General features: G+C 41.8%; 1 pseudogene; it reads left to right on the top strand.

The window, feature by feature from the left end:
• Positions 1-2076: 2076 nt before the first annotated feature.
• LOC149288547 (von Willebrand factor C domain-containing protein 2-like pseudogene) lies at positions 2077-13015 on the top strand (annotated as a pseudogene).
• Positions 13016-15758: the final 2743 nt, after the last annotated feature.

Here is a 15758-nt window from a genome sequence, read left to right as displayed (position 1 = left end):
GGTTGACAGATTATGGTTCGATAGAAACATATATGGTAGAATGCACTGGCAGATTACATTTATTTTTATAGCGCCGGCATATTCTGTAGCGCAGATCAGACCCATTTTACCCATCTAGTCCGCCTGTTTTTCTTGCTGTAAAGACTCAGACCTTAATCAGTCGTTGGTCTTGTCTTAGATTCAGGAGCCGTATGTCTATCCCATTAACTTCCTTCACTGTATTACCCTCTACCACTTCTGCTGGGAGGTTGTTCCACCCTTTCAGTAAAGTAAAACTTCCTTACATTACATCTAAACCTCCGACCCTCTGGTTTACTCTGTCTGGCTAAGCTTTTTGATGGACTTGGTTCAGGACAGGTGGCTTAGGTGGCTTGACAGCTCTGCCCGTCAGATGTAAAGTAGACGTAAGATGGACAGCGTTTTTTTCTCCCCGTATGTCATACCGAGAAGATTTATGTCATAGATTTCTGTAGAGATATTTTTCTTCCCCAGCGAAGCCGCCTCAGGCCTCTGTCTGTCATCTGAAAACGGGTTCATTTATGCTTTAATAAGCTACGGTGAATCGAATGATCCAGAGGAGCAACGCGTGGCACGGGGAGGAAAACCGCTACGGAGGTGGACTTAGACCTCCAGAGTGCAAATGGATCTTTGATCACCCAGCGGGGTAATTTCTCCAAACTAGTACGGCACCAGAGGGGGTGCTGCTCCCCCGCCTGACCGAGGCCAGAATCCGCTGCCGGCAGCGAGCGCCGTAACCGGCAGAGGATGTCACTGCTCAGCCCAGGAGATCTGTTCAAGCTAGGGGGCCAAAAGTATTGTGCGCAAAAACATTTGGCTAACAGTACACGGGCAACAGAACTCGATGCTCGCAATCCAGTCCTGCCTAGTACATATTTGCCACAATCAATTGTATTACAAGGAGCAGGGAAAGGATCCAGTCAGGGTGCAGATGCTGCATAAAGCCCTTCTTCCTCTGGAGAGGGCCCTCTTTACATATATATATAGGTTTGTCTTAGTCTAGTTTTCTCAGACCCTTTGAATGTAGGGACTGTAAGAAGCGCTGCGGGAATTGTTGTAGGTCCCCCTGATCTCCCCCCTTTCATCATTTCTATATTATGTAGCATCTGGTGAAACTGGGCATTTAGGAGGCATAGGTAACTGGTGGGACCCCCTAAAACACAGTTACGGGGGGATCCTTCCATCTTCCTGACATATATGTGCACACATAAATAAATCACTGGGGCGGGTACTTAAATAAAAGTTTCAAATAGTTTTCAAATAGTTTCGATATTAAAACTTACTGGATCCCTGTATTCCTGCATGGACAGCGCCCCCCAACACCAAATGGAACTGCAGCACCTGCTGTAAATCTACTATTGCTTTCCATGTTAACTCTTTAAATGTCACGCATGTTCCCATGTACAGCAGATATGAAACCCCATTTTTTATCATACCCCCCCCCAACAAGCAGCCCTGGCATTATAGAATGCGGGGAGAAGGCTGTGATTCCACTTTGAATAATAGGAGGGAGTCAGCGAGAGGGGGGTATCCGATCACATGTTTAAGCTCAGCCCAGGCAGAGAGAGCTGAAAAGAATGAGGTTTGTAATGGGAGCCTCTTACCCACCCAGAGTCGCACTGCACTCCCTCCTCTCCTCCCTCCACTGCCTGAAATTCTGAAGTGAGAGGGCAGAGAGCCAGTCCCTCAGTGCACAGAATGAGCTTGTGATCTGCAGAACACACCAGACATCACAAGAAGGATCTCCGCACCACCTTTCTTTAGTTCTTTTTTTTTCTGGCATGCATCAGAAGCAGCAGGTCTGAATCCATACATTATATTTGGAGAGAATTCTTTGTTACTGAGGATAGAAACCTGCTGAGGGTCCTAATGAAAGGAGAATTCTTCTGCTGAAAAGTCTATCCCCAAGTTCATCAGAGGAACCTTTGGTGGGCAGAGGACTAGACAAGCTTTAGATATAAGACACGAGAACTGAGGACCGTGTAGACCAGTCCTATATTCGCACATTTACCATCAGCCATGGCTTTGTGGAGACATTTAATCCCAGGATGTCCTAAAATGAACATGTGGCTTCCCATCTCCATGCTGTGGGTCCTCATCGCAGGCGAGTTGGTCCTTTCTTTGGCTGCCCAGGTGAACACCTGTGAGGCCAATGGTAGCATATACTACATAGGTGAGTGGTATTTCTTGGACTCCGATCACTGCACTCAGTGTGAGTGTACAGTTGAAGGGCCAGCCTGTGCCAGGACAGAGTGCACTGCCCTACCACCTGCGTGCATGCACGTCAGCCACTACCCTACCGACTGCTGTCCAAGGTGTGAGAAGATTGGCTGTGAGTACAGAGGAGAGGTCTACGAATTGGGAGAACAATTCCAGGTAAATTTCCGCGTCTCTTTACCCTAAGGCTACATCCCATTGGGAATTCACATGTCTGCATTGTAGAACTGATCACCTATATTATGGATATGGATATTTATGTATAATAATGAATAATGGTGAAAGTGGAGTGACCGCTATCACAACCAATGGAATATTCTTGTTGGTTTAACTACTATTAAAGTGTAAAGAGCTAAATATGGAGTAATCACTGGGAACGTTCCATTGGTTCCCATAGCGATTGCTCCACATTTAGAGCTTCCGTTCAATTGCACTTTATAGAATGGTTTGTTTCCATTCAGCCTTGAAGGTTGAGAATTCCCTTAATATGTCAAATATAAAGTGTTGGCTACCAGAACACCAAGAACGGTTTATGAGATTTGGGCATCAACCTCATTATACGCGGCTGTGCGCAGAAATGTATCAATATTGATTATTGATTTCAGTCCCACTTGATAATTTATGGAGTAAATGGAGAATATTCTCAATGCTTTTGCAATTCATAAGGTTGGAGGTCTATGGTATTAGTGTCTATCTATATGCACCATAGAAGCAAAGCCCATCAGTGACTTTATCTTCAGCCAACCTGGAAACATTTGTAGTGATGTCTATGGCTCCATGATATAAATCTCGACCTTTCGTGAATGTCATGTCATAAACATGTCAAATTCCTAAATATTCTCAGATAAGTCAGATTTATTCATTTTTTTACCATACCTCTGTTTATATAGAACCTTTCTTTATGATCCGTATCTTTATCTAGTTGAAGGTGATACCTTTTATTGGCCCAAAGAGGTTAAGTAACCTAAGGTTTTGGGACCTTAGAGGTAAGAAGAAGAGACCTCAGAGGTCCCAAAGGTTTATGTAAAGTCACCAGTTTGTCCAGGTTGGCCAAAATAAAAGGTATCAACTTTGACTAAAGACTCGGAACATTGAAATGATCTGCGTAATGTGTTTGTTTAACAAATCTGAGCTCTGTTGCAATATCACAAGACTTATATTAGTTTGATTTTGTTGTTGAGCACATGAAATATGTACACGGCACCAAAAAACGGAGCATTCTTCAGTGGAGCCAATTGTTTCCATTTGGGATCGATTCTAATAGTCTCAAGCAAAATGATTATTTCTACATGTGGCTCTGAAGTTTCGCAATCTCAAGAGTTCCACCTCAAGTTTACAGAACATTTCAAACAGACCTTAAACTTTTTTTAGGTCTGGTTGTGTTAGTAAAGCTCTCAGTGTAACAGACGGGGATTCTCAGGGGGTGATCGGTGTCTTGTCCGCCGTTTCACAAGCTGAGAAAGGTTAAAGGGTCACTAGGTTGCCCCCGATAAACAGAACTGTAAACCCTAATTGACATGGCTATTGAGGCTGATGGTAATTCTGTAACAAAAGAATAAAAGGGTGAAAGACGCTATTATATTGTGGTTGGTGCGTCCTTAGCTACAGGAAGAATTATGTTCAGTGCTCTAAGGGTAGTATAGTTTAGGTGCAGGTCAATAAAATGCTCTCAGTACTGTAATTTTAGTAACCGGTGGTGTTAGTTACAGTTGCGCATGCTCTGGGATCAGATGAAGGCTTGGTGGGCAGTGTGTGATCTGAATTTGTAACTGGGTTCTAAATTAGTTTTCAGTGGAGCTAATAGATCAGATCTAATATATGACCCCCCCCCCCCCCAGAAGTTACAGAGTATAGTTTTGCAGGCTAACTAACCAACTAACTAAGCTACCTATATGGTAAATTCCATGGTAAATTCTGATTTATTAACACGACTCCTTTAGGGCACAGACGGAAAAATAAGTGTATGTGCAAGCTGAGACATTCCTTATACATGGAGATTATAGAAAAAGATAACATTGTTTGCGTCATTTTCATGTTCTAACATCATTTCCACCAGCTGTGAGACCTCAGACCTTACTCTGTCCTTGGCCTTGACAGTCGTCCCACCTTGTTGAGTAAAGCCAGCCCAGACCTCTCACTCTTCCTCATGGTTCTGCCAAGTAAAAGCAGTGAGATATCTCTGCTGTTGGAGGCACTGACTTCACGATCTCACCTTTAGATGATCAGGGATGACCCAACTCTTCTAGAATGGTGTAAGTAGTAGAAGGACTCATGACATCTTCATTCAGGTCTTTGCATGATCCATAAAAGTGTTGTTGCATGTTTCCTCCACATAAGATGGAGTGTGCGGCGGTGCCATGTTGCTCTGGATGCCCAATTGCTGCACCACCAGCAGTTCAGCCGATGTTGGGAAGTATGGCTGAGCGTTACTTTAGTTGTACATTACTTTGAGTTTTATCCTAAAGCACTTGACGTGCCAGTGGTTGTCTAACCATCATATGAATATAAACCCACGGCTGCACTCCACAATATAGTTTATGCTTTACTTGTTATAAATGCTGTAGATCCAAACTGGACCCAGAACTATTCATTAATATCTACAACAACTGTATTTGAGGTGATACTTTGTTTCTTGAAAGTCATGTAAGGATAAGTTACAGATTTGTATCGGAGATCTTTAAGAAGCACGGGTTGTTATTGCACTAGCGGCTTTTGCTTGTCAGATGCGTGGTTTTGTAAAGCCGTGATGGCGAGAGCATACGTCTGTACATGCATGCGTGAATTCCAGGTCAATAAAATGCTGAAATGTAATAAAGCTGTCAAACAGATTTTCCATAACCATGAAATACATGTTACTACAATACTGACAACGTTTTCATGATACATTCTTTAGCGTGACAATAACCCCTGGCCGGTCTTTCTCGCTAATAGGGCTCTGGAAAAATAACCTCCTTACAACTTTATGTAGTAGTTTGTGGAATCTTAAACTAACTTGCTTGCTGTGATCTTGGGATTTGTAGTCGTTGCCCAATCTCATGCTTTGGACCAGAAACATGCTAGCGAGAGCCCTTATAGTGGTCTGTAAAGTGGCAGTGGCCGGACATCGAGGTTTTTGCCAAACATGCCGATGGATACACAGGGCACTCGCGGACCTCTAGGCCTTAAGGGATATTTTGCCCTTGCACGGCACCTGAAGAAGGCATGTAAAAATGGAGTAAACAAGTTAAAATGGATGTTGCAATGCATTAGGGGGCATTACATATGTACCCAGTTACCTGCGAAGAAACTTGGATGAGTATCCAAGCTCTAACACTAATACCTAAAACTTGCTACATTTTACTTAATAAATGACGAGACAGTATTAAAAGACGTGAATCTAGTACGTTATTTTATACATATTTTTTTTGGTTGAAGTGTACTTTTCTTCCTCTTCTTCCTTGGGGTTGTATCCCAGCCGGCCATATGGATATGTATAGCAGCTGTTGGTATGCATGTCTCACTTACATAGACCAATAGGAAGTTGCTTCTTTGTGAAACCAAAACATTCCGGCTTCCTGTTCCAAGACTCCGGAGACAAGCTTTTATTTTAAGGACATGTTATAGTAAAAATATCTCAGGAACCCTCAGGTTCCTCGGGTCTCAGATTACACGAGTGCCGGAGGATATGTTCCAAGCGAAAAACGCCAAGTGCTTACAGTACTTTGTACTTTATGGAGAGTTGGGATAGTATTCGTAACAATGTAATTATCTGCTAAACCTTTTAAGCTTAATATATTATTAATATAATCTCCATTTTCTTTATTATCAATGGACATTATTTAATCATAAATTCTAATGTTGCCGGTATGTGGAAATAACCCTTGACCACACTTTAGTTATTGGAATTTGGAAATGAGACTTCTGCCTCGTTTAAGTCCTCCTCTGGCTGCCTCCATCCAAACCAGGAGACATGAGTATGAATACTTCTTACACGTGATCAGTAGCGCTTCCATTGAGGTTACTGAAGTGTTACGTGTTCAAACATATAGATGAAAACTATATGCAGAGATATGTTTCCCATAAACCAGTATGTCTGAGGAGGTATAATGGATCCTTACCGGCATCCCGTGAGATGGAAAGCTTAAGCAAGTTTTCACCTGCCTTCCAAATTACTTAATGAATCTACCTCTTAGGTCTTGGAGCTACCGGCCAAAAACATTAACAATAAAATATAATTCCTCCCAATTGTGAGCTTTAAGTCAGAGAGTACGAGCATTTACAGTTATATTTAATTACCAATATTTCTGGCTAGTGCAGAACCAACATGGCTTTACAGTTTGCTCAAAACCGTCATAGCTTTTCACAGTAGAAGTGCGAATGGGAGCATGAGTACCTGTGTCTGCAGGAGGCTGATATGAACATGTTGATGTAACCATGGATGGAATAGGTTGGAACAGTTGAAAAAGTCAAGTGAGTATTTTAAGATACGTATTAAAGGCAATACTTTTGCAAAGTTCTAAATGTGGTGCAATCACAAAGGAAGCAACAGAATGTTCCTCCTGATTTCCCTATTTACAAGAGGCGAACAAACTGGAAAGCAGAAGCCAATCTAGAGCTAAGACCGGCCTTGGGCTCAGCTTGTTCCACTGCACATGAGCTTAGCTGGGCTCGGCCCGTACATAAGGAATGTCCACAAGGACCCAAAATACTTAGTGAGAGGAGATGTTCGATCACTGCTTCAAGTCTTGACAAGCCGGGTAGAACCAGACATTAGGCTTAGGCCTGGCTAGATCCCACATCGGCTTGCTTAGCTGTAACTTTTACCCCTTATGTTGATACAATCTTCGTGCGAAAAAGTGGTTTTTCCCAGCTTTGTCTTTGGCCCATTCCAACCCGCCTTTGGCTCGGAATACAGACTCGGAAGACAGTTTTGTTCACTTCACAAAGCACTAAAGTATCGAGTAGCTTACAGAGGATGGACAGCGTGTGTTACTGGAGTAGTTGGTGAGGCTGATGTGACTCAGCTGTTGAGCTGGCAGTTATCAGGAAGCTGCTGACAGCAATATTTATCTCCCGGGCTTTGCAAACACTGGACAGAAGTTTTTTCTTTGTGGAGAAATATCCTGACTAGGCAGAGCTGCCTGTACATCAATGGCTTCCATATGAGTCAATAAACTGGGAATGCGCTCTACAAATGGGGAATATATGTGAGGGCCATGCGTTGGGAATTGGTTGCTTTGCTTGTTAAAGCACTAGGCTTGACAAAATGAAATAAATGTTTGAAGCTATACAATGAATACTTGGGTTGTAGCTGTTTCATTAAGAGGGAGATTGGGGCAGCTTTTTTATTGCCGTTCAATGTTGTTGGGAGCCAGTGTTAAATTTCATATAATTGTGATCAATTAAGACAATGCTTAGGGCTACATATTTGTCTTAACTATGTACTCAATGATAACCAGGGGAGGGCTGGTGACATCTCACCCAGGGAGGCAGAAAGGCTAAGGGGCACTCTTGTCTCCTTGTCCATACCCCCATAACTAGCACACACACTAACACAAACTTACTGTAACACATACACTTACACAAACACTCACGCTAACACATACTCATACCCAAACATATTCATTGTATCCCACTATCACACCCCTACCTTGGCCAGAGCCTTTCTTTAAAGCTGCTCTGATAGAGTACAGGAGGCCATAGGGGTCACATAATGTCCTCTTACATGAATCCACTGTTCTCCCACCTATGAGGAAAGAGTTTGGCAGGCTGAGGGCAATGGCCCCCAATGGTGAACCAGCTTCCCGATAACACCCATGAACAGACCCTTGTGCCGTGTTCTTCTCCAAGCATTTGAGTGTGACGGGTACCCTTTAATCATGTTATCAAAAATACCTACTATGTCTATCTTTGTTTCCCTTTCCAAGCTGTACATTTATACATCATTCCTTCTAAAATGGGGCAATTATTCTGTAACTTAGGTCTGCACCCCTGCTCTGTTCCCTAATCCTGTATACAAAACCTTGACAACATACCAAATATTTACAGCGCCTTTGAATTGGCTGAGTGTTACATGGAGGGGTACCCCTCCTAAAATAAGCCCGTCCAGTCCTTGGAATCAAATTCTCAGCCAACAGCTCGGCTTTCTGGCTCTGCCATCAGAAGCAGACGGGCGACAGCAGACCTGCTTTTTTTGAAATATTTACCTTTTAAATAAACAATTTAATGAGTTCCTTAAGTAAAAGGTTTAAAAACCACTTAATTTGAGTGATTGTGTGACTGCATATAGTGAAATATACACATATTGGCCATATTGGTCTATACACTGACTAGTTGTGGACCACTCACTTAGCATTCAGAGCACAGAAAGGATCCAGGAGGAGGATAAGTGTAGTCTTTTTGCCATTTGAAATGTTGGGATATTATAATGACAATAAATCCTATGGTTACAATTTCAGACTGAATCGCCTTAAGGTTTACAGATCTGTAAAGCAGATATATATATATATATATATATAAATATATCTGTGCTTTATTCTCAGGGTATGTGCCCAGTAAGGGGTCCTGGATCTCGTTAGTAACCAGACTGTTAGTGATTTTCCCTATCTGTAGGCAGTAAATAAACGTATTACCCTTCAGCCCTTCAGCTGTGTAAAAGAATATGCTGCATCAATGTATATTTCAGTTCAGTCACGCACACCTTGTAGGGGGCTGCTCTTCATTCTAAAACAACAGATGATTGTGTTCTTTGAAGAATGCCTCAAGCCAAGCTTGCCCTAGGGGACCTAGGCACTTTGATTTGTAATGGGTGCATGAAGATTAAAGCAATGTCAGGAAAGAGGCCCACAGAAACTCATTACGATTTATAAAAACAAATCTACTATAAAGTATGAAGTGTAAAGTAGTGTAAGTAGGAATTGAGCAACCACAAATAAAGTAGGAGGACAGTAGAAGACAAGGTCCTGCTGGTGTTCTGCTCAACCATGAGATCCATGAGATTTGCCCCATATACATAAAGGTCCAGAAGGTATGGAGAAGCGATCGACCCATTCGATGTTGACACCGGAAAAGATTTATTGGACTTTTTGGCATTGTTAGATATATTTGGCCAGTTTTCACAGCCTGATGACCCATGCCTGTGCGGTACAAGTTCCTTATTAGGCTTGGAATCTTTGTAGCAACAATCTGTAGAAGAAAACATCAGTTCTAAAAATACGGCTCAGAATTAGTGTGAAAAAAAGACAGTACGGGGTTTTCCGTAATTATGCTCTACGCACATCTAGCTTGAGTGCACGTGCGAGATTGCTCACTCAATGCATATTCGATTTATACATAAAAACCAGGAATGTAATGAAGGAATATTCGGCTGGCCAATGGGAACATCTGAATCTGTTTGGGCTACTCTAAAACCTTAGTAGTAGTTGCCCAATAAGCATGTTTTTCAGATTATTATTCAGGTCATCAGATGATTGTCGCTTTTCTCTATATAAACAAGATATGGCTGCGTATTAAATTGATCTATAATGTGATAATTTGTAGCAGTTATCTGGAGTTTGCTTTAGAGCTGCTCTAAGGCTTGCAGGACAAACACCTACTTTACTGGGGGCTGCTCTTGAAATAGGATCATCCTAAACAGAAAAAATTAAATCCAAATATTCTCATCGTTGTAAAGCTGTTTTTTGGCATCTTAAAGGGACCCTGTTATCTGTAGACTTTATCGATAGGATGACTTACACCGGTGTTGGTCTAGTAATAGGCGCTGTCTCTGAGAAGTGTGCATGTCTGCTTAACGTTATCAGCATATTGGATAAAAGAGGTCCTGGTTTATCCGTTTTTCCCCTTTGGCAGCGGCCGGGACAGAGATTACTCAGAATTCTTCAAATCGACGATCTACGTATTTGGACCCCAGACGAGAGAAGCAGCATTCCTAATGTGAAAAACATCCAGATTTGAAATAGTTAATAAATAGGCCCCATTCTGCCGCAGTGGCCATACAGTGTTGTTTAAATAAGCCCTTTAATGCGATTTCCGGCTTGGTGGGAACGTTCGTCTGCTCTCCAAGGTTAACTGTTTCCAGCTGCGAAGGATTTAACTGGAAGATAGATCTGAAAACCACTGAGAAGGGAAGTTCAAGATCACCTCTCCAGGGGGGGCTCCCGAAAAAAGTGTCTCTTCATCAGCTGGAACTGGCGTAGTTTTGGGATATCTCAAAGGGGTCACAGTGCTGGGGACTCGTACGCCCATAATGCCCTTCAACACCAGACACTTCCATTTATCTACCCCCCTCTCGGTCACCAAGCCTCTGATCCTCTCGTTCAAGAAGACCTCTTCTTCTAACATTTCTCCTCCTTTAAAATTCTCGCCAATAGCGATTTCTCAGCGATGCATAATATTAAAGGTTTCAAGACCGTGTTTATAAACAATGAAGAACCTATTCTCTCGCATGGCGGATTGTTTCTGCTGACGACTGTGTGTTCAGCACTTTGGACTTTAGGTCCCTGTCTACTAACATTCATGTCATCTCTTCTGAAACCATGAAGGTCAGCTGACATCTGCTTAGTTCAGTTCAGAATAGGAGAGGTTGGAGTGAGTGTCCCTCAGTTGACAAGAAGGTCTATTCTGGCCACTGGGGGCCAAGCATTTCCAGCTGGTGATTATATATCTTCAAAAGGGGATTCTGGCGCATAGTGTTCTTATAACTACCATATCTGAGAGCTTCTTGATGAGTTGACCCTGGGACTCTTCAGATATTAACCCTTTAATAGTCCTTCACAAAGATTCCATCATAGTGACTGATCGTAACCTGATAATTGTAATAATGTTGCTTATGAATACCATGACTTCTCACGAGGTAAAGATATCATAAAGTCATCACCTGTATCCAAGCAGGGATTTAATCTGTGCAAAATCTGCCCAGTTACCCTGTAAATTCCCACGTAAACATGTAAATGTTTATCAGTAAAGCCAACTAATAGCAATTATCCTACCCGTACGGATCACATTGCCGAATACCCGGTACTGAATCATGGCTCCATGTCCAGCTTTTGGGATTAGTTTTGTTCTATACCCAGGTATCAGAAAAAATCAGATTAAAGACGCACTAAGACCTATTTATTTGTACTAAGACTCCTTCGGTCACCCGAGTCCCTCTAATGATGCCTTTTCTGTATCAGAGACATAAATCTGTTTTCAAAAACTATTTAATGCTTTCGGGGTTGATTGAATTAAATACATCCTGAAACCTGGACTTCATTTGCTTTTCCGAGATGATCTGTAAATACAGCATCTATACGGCAGAACTAAAACAGTTCTGTGCCTCAGAGTAAACTGCATTATTTTTTTTCATGGTGTAATTTGTTCTGTTCTTTCCCCAAAGACCCTTATTTATGGCCTAATTTATAAAAAAAAGTATACATTTTTACAAAATGATCTCCCATGAATAAGCCGGTAGATAAATGGAGCAGCCGTCCAGCAGAAGTGGCAGAGGTTTATACAGTGAGGGGATGTAAACATGCATGGGATAGGCATATTGCTTCTGAGTCTAAGATGAGATCAAGGACTGATTAAGGTTTAAATCTTGACAGCAGGAGAAACAGGCAGATTAGATGGGTTGAATGGTTCTGATCTGCCAGCATAAACCTTCTTTACTCTGTAGTGGTTTAGAATGGGGAAGAGCGCCACCTTGTGTCTAAATACATAATTACCACAACAATCATTCTGCAATACATGTAGAACCAGATGAAACTTTAGAAGAACTTATTATTAAACAATGAATAAGTAAAAAGCAACTCACAGATCGCAGACTAGATGAGCTAATTTTCTACCATCACTGCATATGCATCTCTCTATTTAAGTTACAACTATAATTACAACCAAAAAGCATTCAATGTCAGAATATTATTCAGGTTCCTTATGAGTATTTTGTTGGAGTGGATGCCTTCTATTGGACCAACAAAGAAAAACATGTAAAGTCCCCTAAGCTTCCAGGACCCCGGACGTTTCTTCATTAGATGTGATAGGGTCCATCGTATATAACTACGTATCTTCCAGCATCTTGTCCTTTTATCGTACTTTGCGACGTGCCATATATTTCTAAAGGCTGTTGTTACATTTCTCTTTCAGCCCTCGGAGTGCGAGCAGTGCACCTGTGACGTGGATGGAATTGCCCGATGCCTTGTGGCAGACTGTGCCCCGCCGCCCTGCGTGAATCCAGTGTACGAGAAGGGAGAATGTTGCCCCCGCTGTAAAGACGGTCAGTGTCTCAATATGACAGAGCTTGTAATATCCGAGAGCAGAAGACAAAAATTACAAATGCATATAAAATAACCAGAAAAAGATAAACTACACCTATTTCTAGGATCGTCTTGACCAAGACCTATTAGTTTAGAAATTCCAACTCAAGCTCTTGTAATGATGTCCTTAAAACTAAAGTGCTCCTCAACCTCTGTCTAAGACAAGACCAAGAACTGGTCAAGGTCTGAGTCTTTCCATCAGATAAAGTACTGATACTTTGTGTTGGGCCAATGTAGATATACTATATGAAGTTATATAACCTTCTGGGACCTCGGAAGTCCCTCAGAAATGTTGACCATGGCTTTCCTGTCTCTTTCTAGGTCCAAATTGTTACGCAGATTCATCCCAGAGTCGAGTAATCCCAGGAGGTCAATATGTTTGGGTGGATGCGTGCACCAAGTGCCGTTGTCATGATGGACAAGATGTCGGATACTGGGAAGGAAACCGGCTGGCGAAGTGTGAGAAGACAAAGAACTGCAACCCAGAGGAAGAAAGAGAAAACTCTTAAACAGCAGAGTTCACAGTATTTATGTGCCATTCGACCCATGGCCCTCCACCCCAGAGCTGTAACAGTGTTCAGTATGACGGGTTGTGAAGATGCCATGGGTTGGTGTATTCATTGTTCTTAGCCTACTCTTCCTTCATGTATTTCAGTTAGACTGCTCCAAATGTGTGCCACTAAAGTTATCGATACCATTATCAGCGTAGTCACATGCCGGGGGGTAGGTGAAGCGTCTGTAGAGAGACCAGCGTCTGTGGCAATTAATTGGTGCATGCCGAACTTTGTGACATGTCTACCGCAAATTCCGCTGGCACGTATCCCTGATTAAGGTTCCTATACATCAAAGTACCTGGCCAGTATAGCAGACAAGTCAATCAAAATACGCCGTGATATGTAATGCCCGGCACCTGAATTATATGTAATGACCGGCACCCGAATGATATGTAATGCCCGGCACCCGAATGATATGTAATACCCAGCACCTGAATGATATGTAATACCCGGCACCTGAATGATATGTAATGCACAGAGGTAGTCATCAGAGAAATATATGCTAGAAACCCTAAGGCTGACCCTGATGGCATAGGGACCACTCTGTAATGTCTTCTCCTATATCCTTAGGTAACTTTCGTTAGAGAACTTTATGACGTGCTGTTAGATTTCCCCTTATATATATTTTTTCCCCAGTGGATGGAGCGTTACCAGTAGCTTCTCGTAGAAGGTAAAGGTTCAAAAATCACATAATTAAAGAGCAGTCCCCTACTCCTTGGGACATTAATAAAATGAAACTAATTAATTTCCCGTGGGTCTAAGTGTTCCATGAGGGCACTTCAAAAGAAAGGAGCTACGGCCAAAGGTTACTCCGGCCACTTCTAGAAGCGACCTGTATAATTTTCCGTAACATTCCACTAGGGACGGTGATCTCGCACCATGTACGGAAGTTCAGTTATTTCATATTTTGTAACATTAAAAATTCTGATTTGCTTTTATTTAAAATATATATTTTTTTTTTCCTATAAACATATTAGAAAGATAAGTCGGGTGCCAGCGTATTTAACACATCGATATAAAGAAGAATGCACCCCTGTATTTTTGGTTACCAGCACTATACATTGATCGATAGTATAGTTTGCCCCCCCCCCCCCGCCACAAGGGCTGGGTATAGAGGAAAGATAGGTTAATGTCTTTGTTGCAGCACGAAAATGGATGTTAATGTATCATTCCAGGGACGACGGCCTCTTTAGAAGGCTGCGATGCCTTTTAGTGGACTGGTGTTTCTAGATACATAAGCTTTCAAGATCTGACTTTTCCTTCTTGGGACATAAAAACCATACCTTTAAAGCCCACACAAGTAGGTGTACGTCGTGTACACAAATATTGGTACTTTGTAAATGTCACCCTTAAAGTCTCTTAACCTTTTCTCTGTAAATAGACGGCAGGGTTTTGGTTCTTCCTAGCGTAAAGCAGTGAGATGCATCCGTTATACAGATTCACCTCCATTATATTTGTAAATGCGATAATTTTGTCAACATGGCACGAAATGCATAGCAATTTTTATTGTATGTCCGTTAAATTGCCGTAAGCAAATGCAGGCAACAGGACCTCAGACGTCTTATTTTTTTTTTTTGTACTAAATAAAACTCCCAATAAAACCGATCTTTGTAATCACTTCCTTGAGCAAATCTTTCTTTTCTTTTCTTTTTGTGGTTTTCTTCAATTTCTGAAAATTTACTCTTCTTAGATTGTAAAGAATTTTCAAGATGTGGAACGGACAGACGGATTCCCAAGAGTACAACTCCACGATGCTCTTACATATCCTATCTCTGGTTAAAACTACGTAACTCCTGTGAGAATACTATTATTAACGTATATAGCGCCATCATATTCTGCAGCGCTGTACAACCATCGTATCGGGGGTATCTTGTAATTGGGTTCTAGACGAGGGTTGGCGTTGGAATTGCTGGTTAATGTCGTCGTCCAGTTAAAACACTGAATCCCCCTCCTGGTTATTAATAGAAAGCGTATAGGGACACTTGGTTGTAAATAATGTACATAATGGAAAAAGGATTGAGAGGTTCTGGTTTAAGCATTTTGGGTCCCTAGCGGAAGCTTGTGTAAGTACATAAGGCACTGTTTAGAGCCAGACTGGATCCTTTCTATGCTTTTGGGTGCATTCCCTTTCCTTAAGTGTGTACATTATGTAATGAATCGCGTTATCTAACATAATTACTGGGTCACTGAGTTGCTGAATGGCACGTGTAAAGTGCTGCCCCCGTTATTCCTCCCCCGTGCTGCAGGGGGCAGCACTTTAAATGTGCTGCTCAGGAATATGTGACATTATGTATGCCCGGAAAAAAATGGCTGATTTGGCCACAGCCCAGAGTCATCTAGCATCTGCATGGAGGCAATGGTTCCTTTTAGCCATATTCTGCCACTTAATGCAACCACTTATAATCCCTGCAATGATTAGTAGTATTGTTACTTATTGTTTTATATAGCACCGTCATATTCTGCAGCGCTGTACAATCGCTTTACCCGCAGATACACTCTATCCGCCAAGATGCTCAGTGACATTTACATCACATATTATTAAAACTATATCAGACGTATTATGGGGGATTCAATTATTTGTATTCTATTCTCCGTTAAATTAATTGTTACATTTTTTATTTTTTTACATACCTAAAATCGTCACTTTCCCAAATCCTACTTTCCACACTTGTACATCAAATAAACCAATATAATGGTA

Source organism: Sceloporus occidentalis, unplaced genomic scaffold, assembly GCF_023333645.1.
Source record: "Sceloporus occidentalis isolate IW3139 unplaced genomic scaffold, rSceOcc1.0.p SCAF_51, whole genome shotgun sequence".
Lineage (NCBI taxonomy): Eukaryota > Metazoa > Chordata > Lepidosauria > Squamata > Phrynosomatidae > Sceloporus > Sceloporus occidentalis.
Note: the sequence above shows the minus strand (reverse complement) of the source record. Positions and strands in the feature narration are given on the sequence as shown.